The sequence below is a fragment of the Bubalus bubalis genome, chromosome 14 (assembly GCF_019923935.1).
Source record: "Bubalus bubalis isolate 160015118507 breed Murrah chromosome 14, NDDB_SH_1, whole genome shotgun sequence".
NCBI classification, from domain to species: Eukaryota; Metazoa; Chordata; class Mammalia; order Artiodactyla; family Bovidae; genus Bubalus; species Bubalus bubalis.
In genome coordinates, this window is record NC_059170.1 from 1,695,133 (window position 1) to 1,709,836 (window position 14,704).

At 43.7% G+C, this 14,704-nt stretch overlaps 1 long non-coding RNA gene across 3 annotated transcripts in view; it reads right to left on the reverse strand.

Moving 5' to 3' along the window:
- Positions 1 to 14,704, reverse strand: part of LOC123329108 — a 66,693-nt gene that overhangs the window by 24,829 nt on the left and 27,160 nt on the right. For all 3 annotated transcript variants that reach the window (XR_006544257.2, XR_006544256.2, XR_006639919.1), the window contains exon 4: positions 7,111 to 7,219. This is a non-coding gene — a long non-coding RNA (uncharacterized LOC123329108). The remainder of the gene's footprint in view (positions 1 to 7,110; positions 7,220 to 14,704) is intronic.

Here is a 14,704-nt window from a genome sequence, read left to right on the forward strand (position 1 = left end):
CCAAAGAAAGGCAATGCCAAAGAATGCTCAAACTACCGCACAATTGCACTCATCTCACACGCTAGTAAAGTAATGCTCAAAATTCTTCAAGCCAGGCTTCAGCAATACGTGAACCATGAACTTCCAGATGTTCAAGCTGGTTTTAGAAAAGGCAGAGGAACCAGAGATCAAATTGCCAACATCTGCTGGATCATGGAAAAAGCAAGAGAGTTCCAGAAAAACATCTATTTCTGCTTTACTGACTATGCCAAAGCCTTTGACTGTGTGGATCACAATAAACTGTGGACAATTCTGAAAGAGATGGGAATACCAGACCACCTGACCTGCCTCTTGAGAATCCTATATGCAGGTCAGGAAGCAACAGTTAGAACTGGACATGGAACAACAGACTGGTTCCAAATAGGAAAAGGAGTACGTCAAGGCTGTATATTGTCACCCTGCTTATTTAACTTATATGCAGAGTACATCATGAGAAACACTGGGCTGGAGGAAGCACAAGCTGGGGTCAAGATTTCTGGGAGAAATATCAATAACCTCAGATATGCAGATGACACCAACCTTATGGCAGAAAGTGAAGAGGAAGTAAAGAGCCTCTTGACCAAAGTGAAAGAAGAGAGTGAAAAAGTTGGCTTAAAGCTCAACATTCAGAAAAGGAAGATCATGGCATCTGGTCCCATCACTTCATGCAAATAGATGGGGAAACAGTGGAAACAGTGTCAGACTTTATTTTTCTGGGCTTCAAAATCACTGCAGATGGTGATTGAAGCCATGAAACTAAAAGATGCTTACTCCTTGGAAGAAAAGTTATGACCAACCTAGATGGCATATTGAAAAGCAGAGACATTACTTTGCCAACAAAGGTCCATCTAGTCAAGGCTATGGTTTTTCCAGTGGTCATGTATGGATGTGAGAGTTGGACTGTGAAGGAAGCTGAGCGCCGAAGAATTGATGCTTTTGAACTGTGGTGTTGGAGAAGACTCTTGAGAGTCCCTTGGACTGCAAGGAGATCCAACCAGTCCATTCTGAAGGAGATTAGCCCTGGGATTTCTTTGGAAGGAATGATGCTAAAGCTGAAACTCCAGCACTTTGGCCACCTCATGCGAAGAGTTGACTCATTGGAAAAGACTCTGATTCTGGGAGGGACTGGGGGCAGGAGGAGAAGGGGATGACAGAGGATGAGATGGCTGGATGGCATCACTGACTCGATGGACGTGAGTCTGAGTGAACTCCGGGAGTTGGTGATGGACAGGGAGGACTGGCGTGCTACGGTCACAGGGTTGCAAAGAGTCGGACACGACTGAGCGACTGAACTGAACTGAATGCTTACTACATGCCAGGTACTATGCAAAGGTGTTTCACACACTCTGTCCTCATCAATCATTTCATGAAACCTCTTGAAGCTCTCACTCTCCCCACTGCGGAGATGAGACAAGTCAGGCTTAGAAAAACTCGGTAACTTACATGAAACCATATAGATGAGACAGAGCTGGCCCTGGGCTTACCTCTCATGGTTCTCTGGCTGGTGTTAGCAATCACACTGCATCACTTAGTCATGGCATAACTGAGCCATGACATGCAACTCCATACATAAATACTCGGGTCAAGTGTTCACAGCTGAAGCAACCTCTTTGAAGGCATCTATTTGATCCTTAAACACACAGTAACTGAGCACTCACTACATGCCACCCATTCTCCTCGGCTCTAGAAGTACACAGGTGGGCAACCCAGGGGAGATTTAACACCAGCATGCAGAATTTGCTTTTTCCCATTATCCACCTTATCTATATTGCACCCCAACCTGGTCTCAATTTTGTGAGGCTCAAATTATTTCCATAAGTGCAAAGACAAGACTATATCCTACTATAATACCCATTGCCAAGAGGATCCTGAAAATATATATATTATCACTTAATACAACGAGTGGACAAGACACTAAAGAAAGTCTTGCCCAAGTCACATGAAGCAAACCTTAGAAAATGGTGCTCTTTGATCTGAAGTGCAAGCTTTGAGCAATCTGTTTGACTATTCCCCAAGATTTTTTCTTTCCTGTCCTATCTCCAACGTCAGCTTTGGATGGAAGCATCATTGTACTTCTAAGGACTCAGGGATATCTGAAATGTTTTTTGTCTTTTGCTTAACATTCACTTGGGTACAGAAATCTGGAGAAAACTAGAACACTTCATACATTTAAAAAAAAAAATAGGACTTCAATATTGTGCAAGCAAAACTCCTTGGAGGTCAATGGTAGGCTAGGAACAAAGGATTAAACTGGGATGACAGATGTCAACAGCATAGACTGAGACTGACTCAGTTCTGGACTTGGTGTGCCGGTGATTGTATGAGATTCAATGTGTCCATTCAGTGGCAAGACTTCCAAGAAATAAGGCATGGGGAAGAGGAGAGAAAGATGGAACAGGCAAAGAAGGATGGAGGGAGTATGGTAGGGGAAAGAGAAAGAATTAAAGAAAGAGACAGAGACAGAAGAAGGAGGAGAAGGGGGGAGGAGGGGAGTGCACACTTGCTCTCCACACAGGTTCCCTGGGAATACAGCTAACAGATTGCTAGTGCACAAAAGAAAAAGTCAGCGAGACGGCTGGAAAAAGCTTTGTCAACAGATTCAAACCTGCTTAGGGCCTCTGAGGTGGTGAAAGAGGGGAAATGATGCCTAGCCATATTTGGAGAAAATGAGTATTTGCATATTTATTGCTGCAGGAATTAAAATTTCCTTTTTATGGCATTTCCTAACATTTACAGACTGAGCAGAAGTGTGAACAGTGGGGAGGCAATTTGTTTCTCCCTCATAGGCTGCAATTCAATTTGGGGGAAGAAAAAAAAAGTCCAGCTTTCAAGAGCAACTAGATTAAATTCACAATTCACAGTGGCTGCTCTGGGCAAGCTGGATCCTGTGTTATGACCACACCGTGTGCCTCTTGACAAGTGGGTGGTAAAAGAGCTGTGCCATCACGGTGCTTTTCTGAATAGTCCTGATCCCATGATAATGTGTTTATTGGTCAAAAATAGACCAGTATTAGAAAACTCTGCCTACGTGATTTGTCTCTGGAAACTCAACATACATGCTTGTCTGCTAAAGGCTCTGAAAAGTCCTGTAATAAAGACAGTATATGAAATTTGATTGATCAAAAATTTCCCAATCCTCTATGAACACAAAACATTTTCCTAATGACTCATTTTATTACATCTATGGCAGGGGTATGCTCCAGAAACATTCTAGGAAATTGTGGGTTACACAGTTTGCTGGGGTTTCAGATCAGAGGCATTGTATTCATATGAACCAAATCCTCTAGACAGATTAAAGAAACAAATCATTAAGCTGCTTTAAATGTATTATAGAGTATTTGCTGTCAATAGTAGAAATGAGTCAGTCAAGTAAATATGTGAGTTGCCAATAATAGTTAGTTTATTGAGTACTCAGCATGTGCAGAGCACAGGCACAGCAAGCATCTCATTGGATCTTAACATCACAATCACAGTCAAAAATTCATTGTTTTTGGTTTGGTTTTCTGAATGAAGGTGCTAAAGCTCTGGGAAGTTAAGTCACGTGCCAGTAGCCTCGTAGCGAGCATGGGGTGGATTCCAGGTGTGAATTCAAGTCTCAGCCTAAGTCCTTCACTCACAACTATCTCACCTCCGTCTCCTCTACCTGGCACAGTCATGCAAAAAGAAGACAGGGATGGAAGGGAACTATGTTTGTTGAAAGCTTGACACATGTTCTCAACCGGAAGGTCTACACACACCCTTTCTCATTTGATGCATCTTCCACGCCTGGAATGACAATGGATTTTACACGGAATACATAGGTCTGCAGGACTCCAGGAGCTCAGATTCTCTCTACAGAATTATCAAATCTCAACCCAAGTCACTTTTGAGAAACATGATTAAAATATAGATCCAAATTTCAACACTTTGAATTTCTATTTTCATTAGCTAAAAATGAAATAGCAATTTTATAACCACGGCCTACATCAATGTACTTTACCCTCAGAGATAATGAAATAGCTATGTGTACCTTTGAACAACTTAATTTTAAACTTTAAGAACAGAGTTTCTAAAATCTGTCTTATACTAACTGGGTCTGTAAATGCATCAATGAAAGAAAAGATTCTAAGCCTACCTTTTTTTTCCACTGATGAGGGTGTTAGATAGGTTTTTAAATTACTTGAGGAATAAAGTAAGATTTGGCCAATGCAGCAAGGACTGCAATGAAAAAGAAAACCAATTTTTCAGTAAAAAGCAAAACCAAGAGAAGGGACCCATACAAGTGAAAGGAAAGCTATCCAGGCAAAATGGAACTAAATTTATTTTGCATTTTGACTCTAGGCACCTATTAGTCATTTACCATCATGGATGCCATATAAGAGAGCTATCCATCTGCCCCCCGGAGATGATACTATCTGAAAGATCTTCCTAGAGAATACCGCCAGTGGTCAAATAACTTTTACAGTGTGGAATAAACAAATCAATTATCATCCAAGAGAAATCTCATGTTGCTTTTGCTACTTAGGATTCCCTCTGGCAAAAGCACACTGAGTCTGCTTTGCAGTGAGCACCTTCTCTGCTGGAGAGAATATGAGAAAAAGAGCAATATTCTGCCCTCCCTGAGTAAGGATGGGCCTATGACCCAACTTAAGCTTATTAGAAACTTTTTCCTTTGAGCATGGAATCTTAAAGGAAATGATTCATTAAAAAAAAGAGCTGGTTTCCATCACTGGTGACATCCTAAAGGGGTTGCAAAGAGTCAGGCACAATTAGTTAAGGAACAGCACACCAGTTCTGACCACGGCTCCCCTCACCCTGTAAGCCCTCCCTACTTCTGGTCCTTTTCAAAACCTGATTCTACAGCTTTCTCCTGGAATCGGTTAGATCCTTGTTTTCTTTGGATGAATTATTTTTCTGCTAATGACCATACAGTGCACTTTCTCTTGTTTGTAACAGACGACCTGTACATCTATCATTCCAGATGAGGAACTTCATAAAAGTGTAATAATGGAAAGGACATAAGGATAGAGACAGGAATAAAGCAAAGATGACCCTGTAGTTGTCTAATAAACACCAGAGTCTTCCCACAATTAAACAAGAAGGCCAGGAAGTCAACATTCAGATCAAACAGGGAAGAGCTAGGCCATGAGTTTGCTCTCCCTTCCTAAGCTCTGGAGCTCTCAGGGTAGCTCTCATCCCGATCAGATCCCTTCACATGGTGCAAGATTTCAGAGGAGGAAAGTGCTGAAAGAAAGAAGAGGGATACCGGAAGATAAGGGGGGACTCTGAGACCTCATTGTTAGCCTTTCCACTTTTTGATGTTTAAACAGAAGGATACATAATAAAGGGGTTTCCCTGAAGACTCAAGCAAGTAAAGAATTCGCCTGCAGTACAGGAGACGCAGGAGACACAGGTTCAAGCCCTGGATAGGGAAGATCCCCGGGAACAGGAAATGGCAACCCACTCCAGTATTCTTGCTGGAACAATCCCATGGACAGAGGAGCCTGGCAGGCTACAGTCCAAAGGGTTGCAAAGAGCAGGACACAACCGAGCAACTAAACACACACATACACCACACGTAACATAATTAAAAATTTTAGAAGAGAAACCTTTCAAATGACAGGTAACAATAGCGGGCATATACCCTGAGAAAACCATAACTGAAAAAGACCTTAACCCTACCCCTACCCCAGTGATCATCGAAGCACTGTTTACAATAGCCAGGACATGGAAGCGACCTAGATGTCCACCAGCAGATGAATGGATAAAGAAGCTGTGATACATTTATACAATGGAATATTACTTAGCCAGAAAAACAAATGCATTTGAGTCAGTCCTAATGAAGAGGATGAACCTAGAGCATGTTATACAGAGTGAAATAAGTCAGAAAAACAAATATCATATGTTAGCACATATATATGGAATGTAGAAAAATGGTGCTGATGACCCTATCTGCAGGGTGGGAGCAGAGATGCGGACAGAGGAGTAGAGACCTGACCTGTGGGGAAGGAGAGGGTGGGCCAACTGAGACAGCAGCACCGGCAGATACACGCTGCCGCGCGGGAAAGAGACAGCCAGTGGGGCGCTGCTGCGTGGCACAGGGGGCTCAGCTGGCGCTCCGTGACCACCTGGGAGGGTGGGGCAGGGCGGGAGGCCGAGGGAGCAGACATCTGTATCCTCATGGCATGAGGTGTACGGCAGAAGCCAACACAACATCGTAAACAATTATCAAATGATGGGTAGGAGTCTGCCTCTCTGGTCAATGACCCCCTGTATTTTGCCGCTGCTGCCTTGACAAAGCATCACGGACTAGGAGGCTTCAGCCTCGGTTATTTGTTTTCTCATGGCTCTAGAGGAACCGGAAGTCTGAGATGCAGCTCGGTCTCTTCTGAGGGGTGTGAGCAGAGGCTCTGTTCCCGGCCTCCGTCCTGTTTACAGGCAGTCTGCTTCCTGCCGTCACCCGGCCTTCTCTCTGCATGATTCTTTGAACATTCCTCTTCCTACAAGGACATCAGTCATACTGGATTAGGGGCCCCTTAAATGACCTCATTTTAATTTAATTGCCTCTGCAAAGACACCATTCCCCCCCCACCATCTCCAAACACAGCTGCATTCTCAGATGCGGGTAGGGGACGGTTAGGGCGCCACTATGTGAATCTGGGGAAGGTACACAATTGAACCCATAGCACGCTGGTTGCCCATCGCCTGCCTGTGTCCTCTAAAGGTCGCCACGGTTCAGCAAGTTGGTTTCTCTCCAGTTGGAAGGTGTATGTGAAAGTGAAAGTGTTAGTCACTCAGTCATGTCCAACTCTTTGTGACCCCATGGACTGTAGCCGCCAGGCTCCTCTGTCCATGGAATTCTCCAGGCAAGAATACTGGAGTGGGCTGCCATTTACGTCTCCAGGGGATCTTCCTGATCCATGGATCGAACCTGGGTCTCCTGCATTGCAGGCAGATTCTTTACCATCTGAACCACCGGGGAAGGACCCCAGAAGTTGTATATACATGCCCACAAATATATATACATGTGTGATTTTGAAAAGATGTACAGATATTCTATGCACTTCCTTCTTTTCCCTCAAAGCTCTATGTTGGAGATTTTTGTCCACTCACCACATGCAGACCTGCGTTACTCCTTTCAAAGGTGTAGTCTCCTTTTTGACTCCGCCCTTAAGAGTAGAACTGTGAAAAGGTCTTGATCTAGCCCAAATCCTCTTTTTTTCTGTTGGAAAAGGAACATAGCAGCGACAATCCTTTGAATGCAAGTCATCAGAGATCACTCTAGCTACCTAAGCAAAAGGGACTGTATTAGAAGCTGTTGGACGCACACTGACTCAGTCCTCTCAGGAGTTGGACACCTTGGAGAGGACTTTGCAACAGCTGAGGAAGTGCTGAAGGATCAGGAAGCAGAACCTGCTGTTATGACCCCTGTGGAAGGTACCATTTGATCAGGGGCTGCCGAGGAAATGAATGAATTCAGGTCTGCTCTCTTCAGTATAACAGGACTGCCACACACGGTGACCGCACACTGAAATGAGGCTCGTCTGAAAAGAGCTGTGCTCTCACTCTGCCAAGAGCCTCCCAGGTGGCCCCAGTGTAAAGAATCCACCTGCCAGTGCAGGAGACCGAGACATAGGCTCAATTCCTGGGTCAGGAAGATCCCCTGGAGCAGGAAATGGCAACCCGCTCCAGTATTTTTGCCTGAGAAATGCCATGGACAGAGGAGCCTGGTGGGCTACAGTCCAGGGGGTCACAAAGAGTCGGTCATTTCTGAAGGGATGAGCACACAGGCTCTGTAAGCATATCATACACCCCAGAACTCAAAGAGTTTGTGCCAGAATAATTTTTATAAAAATTACATGTTGAAATGACGCTATTTGGGACACAGTGAGTCAAATAAAATATATAATTAAGATGAATTACATCACCATATGTAAAATAGATAGCCAATGGGAATTTGCTGCGTGGCTTAGGGAACTCAAGCAACAGGGGCTCTGTATCAACCTAGAGGGCGGGATGGGGTGGGAGATGGGAGGGGGGTTCAAGAGGGAGGGGACACGTGTCCACCTATGGCTGAGTCATGGTAAGGTCTGACAGGAAACAGCAAAATTCTGTAAAGCAATTATCCTGCTATTAAAAAATAAATAAGTTTTTAAAAATGATTTCTTTGGCCTGTTTTTTAAGTCACTATTGGAAATTTTTTAATTGTATAGGTAGTTTGTATTTGTGACCTGAATTGTATTCCATTGGCCCATGGGCAGTAAATATTTCATCTCTGCTGGCTGAAAGCCAGAACCCTGGTATACAGAGTTCAGCTGGCCAAGCTTAGGTCACACACTTGGTGTCTTGGAAGCACCAAGGTGGACCTGGCTTCCAGGTTTACTCTCCCAGTAGGACTGCACACCCCCGGGAGAAGGAAAGCCTGCAGGGAAATCGTGGGGGGTCAGAGGAAAGGAACTGATGCGGGGGAGAGACACACTAAACTCCCCACAGAAGCGGTTCGTGCCCGGCACAGACTAAGCAGCTAAAATGCCCCTGTTGGACGCCTAAGGGGCTGACAACACACCCGTCCCAGTGTGGCATCTCTCCTCCCACTGTGACCTCCTTCATCCGGCCCCGCCTCCGTCCTGCACCCAGCGACACGGCTTCAGGTTACAAACAGCTCCATCTTGCTGCCTTCCTGAGTGATACATGTGGCTCTTGATCTCAGTTACTTTGTGCAGGAGTGCACTAACTGCCATCATGACTCATTTGTTTTGTTATCAACTCAGCTTTTCTCGAGCTAGTCACAGAGTCTGTTCCGAGACTTCTTAATCTACACTCCCATCGTTAGTGATCTCATCCAGTCTCATAGCTTTAAATACCACATATCATACGGTATTTGGATTTAAATGCCATATATATCAATAACTTCCAAATTTCCATGTGAGTCCAGCACTCTCTGTCAAATTTTAGACTCTGCCAAATACCCAGCTGCCTACTCGGCACCTCCACTCAAGTGACTAAAGACATCTCAAACTCAACTTGTCCAAAGTGGAAATGAAACCACTCCCTCCTGCAGGCTTCCTCACCTCGGGAGATGGTCGCTTCATCTTTCCATTGCTCAGGCCAAAACCTTGCAGCCATCCCCGACTTGTTTCTTTCACAGTCCACACATAATCTGCAAGAACCCTGTCGGCTCTGTGTTCAGACATACCTAAAGTCTGCCCACCTCTCACCATCTCCAATGTCCACCTTGACCCAAGCACCCTCATTTCCCCAGGATTGTTGCGAGAGCTCCCTAGTTGGTCTTTCTGCTTCAGCCTTTATCTACTAACTATGTATTTTAAGCTTCAAGAGGATTCCTTTTTTTTTTTCAAGTTTTTGTTGTTCAGTCACTCAGTCATGTCCAGCTCTTTGTGACCTGATGGACTTCAGCATACCAGGCCTCCCTGTCCTTCACCATCTCCCAGAGTTTACTCAAACTCATGTCCATTGAGTCAGTGATGCCATCCAAGCATCTCATCCTCTGTCATCCCCTTCTCCTCCTGCCTTCAATCTTTCCCAGCAACAGGGTCTTTTCTAAGGGTCAATTCTTTGCATCAGGTGGTCAAAGTATTGGAGCTTCAGCTTCAGCATCATTCCTTCCATGAATACTCAGGATTGATTTCCCTTAGGATTAACTTGTTTGATCTCCTTGCAGTCCAAGGGACTCTCAAGAGTCTTCTCCAATACCACAGTTCAAAAGCATCAATTCTTTGGTGCTCAGCCTTCTTTATGGTCCAACTCTCACATCCACACATGACCACTGGAAAAACCATAGCCTTGACTAGACAGACCTTTGTTGGCAAAGTAATGTCTCTGCTTTTTAATATGCTGTCTAGGTTGGTCACTTAGAGGAGCAAGTGTCTTTTAATTTCATGGCTTCAATCACCATCTGCAGTGATTTTGGAGCCCAAGAAAATAAAGTCTCTCACTGTTTCCATTGTTTCCCCATCTATTTGCCATGAAGTGATGGGACTGGATGCCATGATCTTAGTTTTTTGAATGTTGAGATTTAAGCCAACTTTTTCACTGTCCTCTTTCAGGCTCTTGTTTCTCTTCGCTTCCTGCCATAAGGGTGGTGTCATCTGCATATCTGAGGTTATTGATATTCCTCCCGGCAATTTGATTCCAACTTGTGCTTCTTCCAGGTTGGCATTCTGCATGATGTGCATTGCGTATAAGTTAAATAAGCAGGGTGACAACATACAGCCTCGACGTCCTCCTTTCCCAGTTTTGAATTTCCAGCTTTACTGAGATGTGATTGGCACATAGCGGTGCGTTGTTTCAGGTGTACACACAATGACTTGGCAGCTGCACACACTGGAGCGTGATTAGCACCAGGTTAGTTAACATCCATTATCTCACACAGTTACCAAGGCCATGGCGATGGCCTTCTGTGTCCTCAGTGACCTAGGACCACCTACCCATTTGCTCTCTGTCCCCTCTCCTTTTCTTCTGCTTGCTCTTGCCTCTACAACCATCCTGGCCTCCTTGCACGCGTGCATGCTAAATCCCTTCAGTCGTGTCCAACTTTTTGCAACCCTATGGACTGTTGTCCGCTAGGCTCCTCTGTCCATGTGATTCTCAAGGCAAGAGTACTGGAGTGGGTTGTCATGCCCTCCTCCAAGGGATCTTCCCAACCCAGGAATCAAACCGATGTCTCTTATGTCTCCTGTACTGGCAGCAGAATCTTTATGACTAGCACCACCTGGGAAACCCCTGGCCTCCTTATTCCCCCTCAACCATGCCAGGCATGTGCCCATGTCCATGGCTTTGCACTTCCTTCCTGGAATTGTTCTCCCTGGAATTCTCTTTATCTAGGTCAGTCGGTCTATTGTGCATCATCTGCAAGTCATTGCTCTAATACCTCCTTTTCCAGGAGGACCTCCTTCACTGCCATGTCCATTTCTCTACATTCTAGAGAAATAGTCATTGACATGGAGCATTTTCATGAGTGCTGAAAGGAAGTGATAATGCTGCGTATTTATCAAGAATCTATCATTGTTTAAAACTGTGAAATGGAGATCCACAAAATACATACTAAATAATAGGGATTATTTTGAGGGGACCTCACTCCTTACCTCAGCTCTCTTCCAGTTACATTTAACCTGCTTTACTTTGCTTTTTTCCTATTGCACTTTTCACTTTCAAATATATTATTCTACTTAACACACTGATTTGCTTATCTGTTTTATTGTTTTTGCCTGGCTTATCCTACTCCTGTGTAAATTCCATAAAGAAAGATTTCTAAGTATTCTAAGTGTCTAGAGAAATGCCCGGCACACAGCAAGTATTCACTGATTGTTTGCTGGATGCGTGAATGAATGAATGACTCTGAAAGACCAAGAATCTGCCTTCAAAGAATTGCAGTCTAAATATATGTCTTCTTAGAACTGATCCTCTGATGAACATTGTTGTTGGTGTTTAGTCACTAAGTCGTGACTGACTCTTTTGTAACCCCATGGACTGTAGCCCGCCAGGCTCCTCTGTCCATGGGATTACCCAGGCAGGAATACTAGAGTGGGTTGCCATTTCCTTCTCCAAGGGATCTTCTCATCTCAGGGATCAAACATGATCTCCTGCATTGGTAGGTGGATTCTTTACCCTTGAGCCACCAGGAAAGCTCCTTATGACCATTACCTTTTGCTAATCATGAATTCCTATTCTTATCTCAGGTGAAGTGTAACTTACCCACCATAAGAAAGAAAGTGTTCAAGGTCATTTGAAGGAGAGAATAAGAAATATATGTTTATTTTACTAACAGGCGATCTGGCGGTTCTCAACCCTTCTCTTTCTACAAGTGCCAAGTGAAGCACCTGCTCCTGGTAGAAAGTGGGTAATGCCCTAGAGCGTTATCCCAACTGCACGGCTCCATCTCTAACGTGGAGAAAAGGCGTTTTGCCTTTTATAATGCTGAATACTCACCGATTTCATGACCTTACCATCTGTTTCCATCTGTGAAATATTTCAAACGACCAAATAACATTAAAATCACCTAAAAGAGTTTCTTTATTAGTGATAAACTTTTACAATTCAATTTAAAGAGTTTATAGCCCTGAACGCTGCGAGGACTGCCATTTTCCAAAGCGCCAGCCTGCTCTTCATCACTGGGTTCTGACAGCAGTCTGACCTTTTCTAACATCTTCACTGAAAGGAGAAGATGTGAAAAACAGATAATAAATGACCATGGCTTTATGGACATTATAATCTGTAACAGTTAAAACAGGTTATGGTTATTAGACCATGGAAAACGATGCCTTATTACATAATTATCTGTTCCATCGTAGGCTGGTTTCTCTTACTGACAAAACATCTTTTATGAGTTTTAAAACTTGCAAAGCCAGTAAAACTCTGCAGGAACAAGCTGGATTGCATTCTGCTCAACACATCACCACCATCATCAGAACTGCCAGCCCAGTTCAAAGGCTAGACCCCACAGAGCTGCAGAAGGGCACTGCTGGGTGCTGCAGTTCCTGGGGTACTTCCGGGGGCAGGGCTCCCTCCCAGGGGAGAAACATCTAGGATGCCAAATAGGTTCATCTCCTACAGAGAGGGAGAAAGGGAAGACAAGCCTCGGGATCTGCCCAAGGCACGTCTTCTGATTCAAAACCAAGAATCATAACTAATGAGGGAAATAGACGGTCTTTCACGTACTCCTCCCAAGTCATAGCAAACCTCATTGGTATCAAGACCAACCCGCACCACTGACAAGTTTAGGCTCTTCTTATACTTCTGGGAACTAAAGCCAAGGATATAGGAAAAGGTTAACAGGTAGCTCAACTATGCACTGCCTCTAAATATTTCCTGCTCTAAACATTCTCTCTAATCTTCATACATCTCTTTCTATTCCTTACAGTACCTAAGATAGGACTCAGACAAAAGAACTATTTTGGAAAGTTTGTTAGAAAGCAGAGACATCACTTTTCTGACAAAGATCCATCTAGTCAAGGCTATGGTTTTTCCAGTAGTTCATGTATGGATATGAGAGTTGGACTATAAAGAAAGCTGAGTGCTGAAGAATTGATGCTTTTGAACTGTAGTGTTGGAGAAGACTCTTGAGAGTCCCTTGGACTGCAAGGAGATCCAACCAATCCATCCTAAAGGAAATTAACCATAAATATGCATTGGAAGGACTGATGCTGAAGCTGAAACTCCAATACTTTGGCCACCTGATGTGAAGAACTGACTCATTGGAAAAGACTCTGATGCTGGGAAAGATTGAATGCAGGAGGAGAAGGAGACGACAAAGGATGAGATGATTGGATGGCATCACTGACTCTATGGACATGAGTTTGAGCAAACTCCAAGAGGTAGTGAAAGACAGGGAAGCCTGGCATGCTGCAGACCATGGGGTAACAATGAGTTGGACACGACTGAGTGACTGAATCAACAATAATTTAATTACTACACCTCATAATAACTATTGATACTAGGTAAGGGAAATGCTTCATTCTTGTTTTGATCTTTCTCCAATTGTTTTGAATCATTTTTTTCATTTTTCCAAATGAATTCTATGATACATGCTTTAAGTTCACTGAAAAATCCTGTTCAGTGCAATTCCAATTAAAATGCCAATTAATAGATTCATCTAGGGGAGTCAGTACCCATACAACATTGAGTTTTCTTATGCACAAGCATGGCCTCCCACCACTGAATTCAGGTGAATACAGCTATAAAATAGCTCACTATATCTGACAACTAAATTCTGTTATCACAAATCATAACACATAGTACAGTAAGTCCCCTACACACAAGCCTTCAAGTTGCAGACATGTGTTTACATGTCCAAGGTAAGTTAGTTCACATGTGTGGTGTACACTGTCACGGGCATGCACGCTCGACAAGTAGCTGTGCTTCTGTGTGTGTTATTCGATAGCCCTGCACAGACTATAGTAGGACCATAGCTTCGTTTCAAGCCCAGGGTGTCCAGAAGCAAGCGTAAAAGCCGCAATGGTGTAGCTGGTACCGCTGTACTTTCCAAGCACTGCATTGTAAGATTAACTGCATTGTGAGATTAACTGCATTGTGAGATTAAAAATGTTTTCTTTATTCTGTGTTTGTCTTTCATGCATCACTGTGTGACAGTGTTGTGCACCTATGAGAGTACGGTGCCACGCAGCCCATGGTGTTAGTTGGGTGTCTAGGCTAACTTTGTGGGACTTAATGAACAAACTGGAGTTATGAACGCACTCTCAGACTGGAACTCATTCATATGCAGGGGACTTACTATATTCAGAAAGATGTACTATACAATACATTAATAAAGTCAACACAAGAATCATCAAAGGAAGTTTTCTACAGGTAGATCTTACTACAGTGATAAGTTTCAGAATGGGATGAGGGCTCTGAGTTGCAATAACTTAACTCCACCTTAAACAAAAGGTTATTGGATAAGATGTCTACACTTCTTCAACAGTAAAGACACATATAAATATAAGTAAGTATAGTGTTTGTCAACTACTACTTTAAAATACAAGAAAACTGTGGCTACAGGATGATGGTTTTATTGTATTTATTTGAAAATGACTCTACATTCCATGGGGTCGCTAAGAGTCGGACACGACTGAACGACTTCACTTTCACTTTTCACTTTCCTGCATTGGAGAAAGAAATGGCAACCCACTCCAGTGTTCTTGCCTGGAGAATCCCAGGGATGGGGGAGCCTGGTGGGCTGCTGTCTATG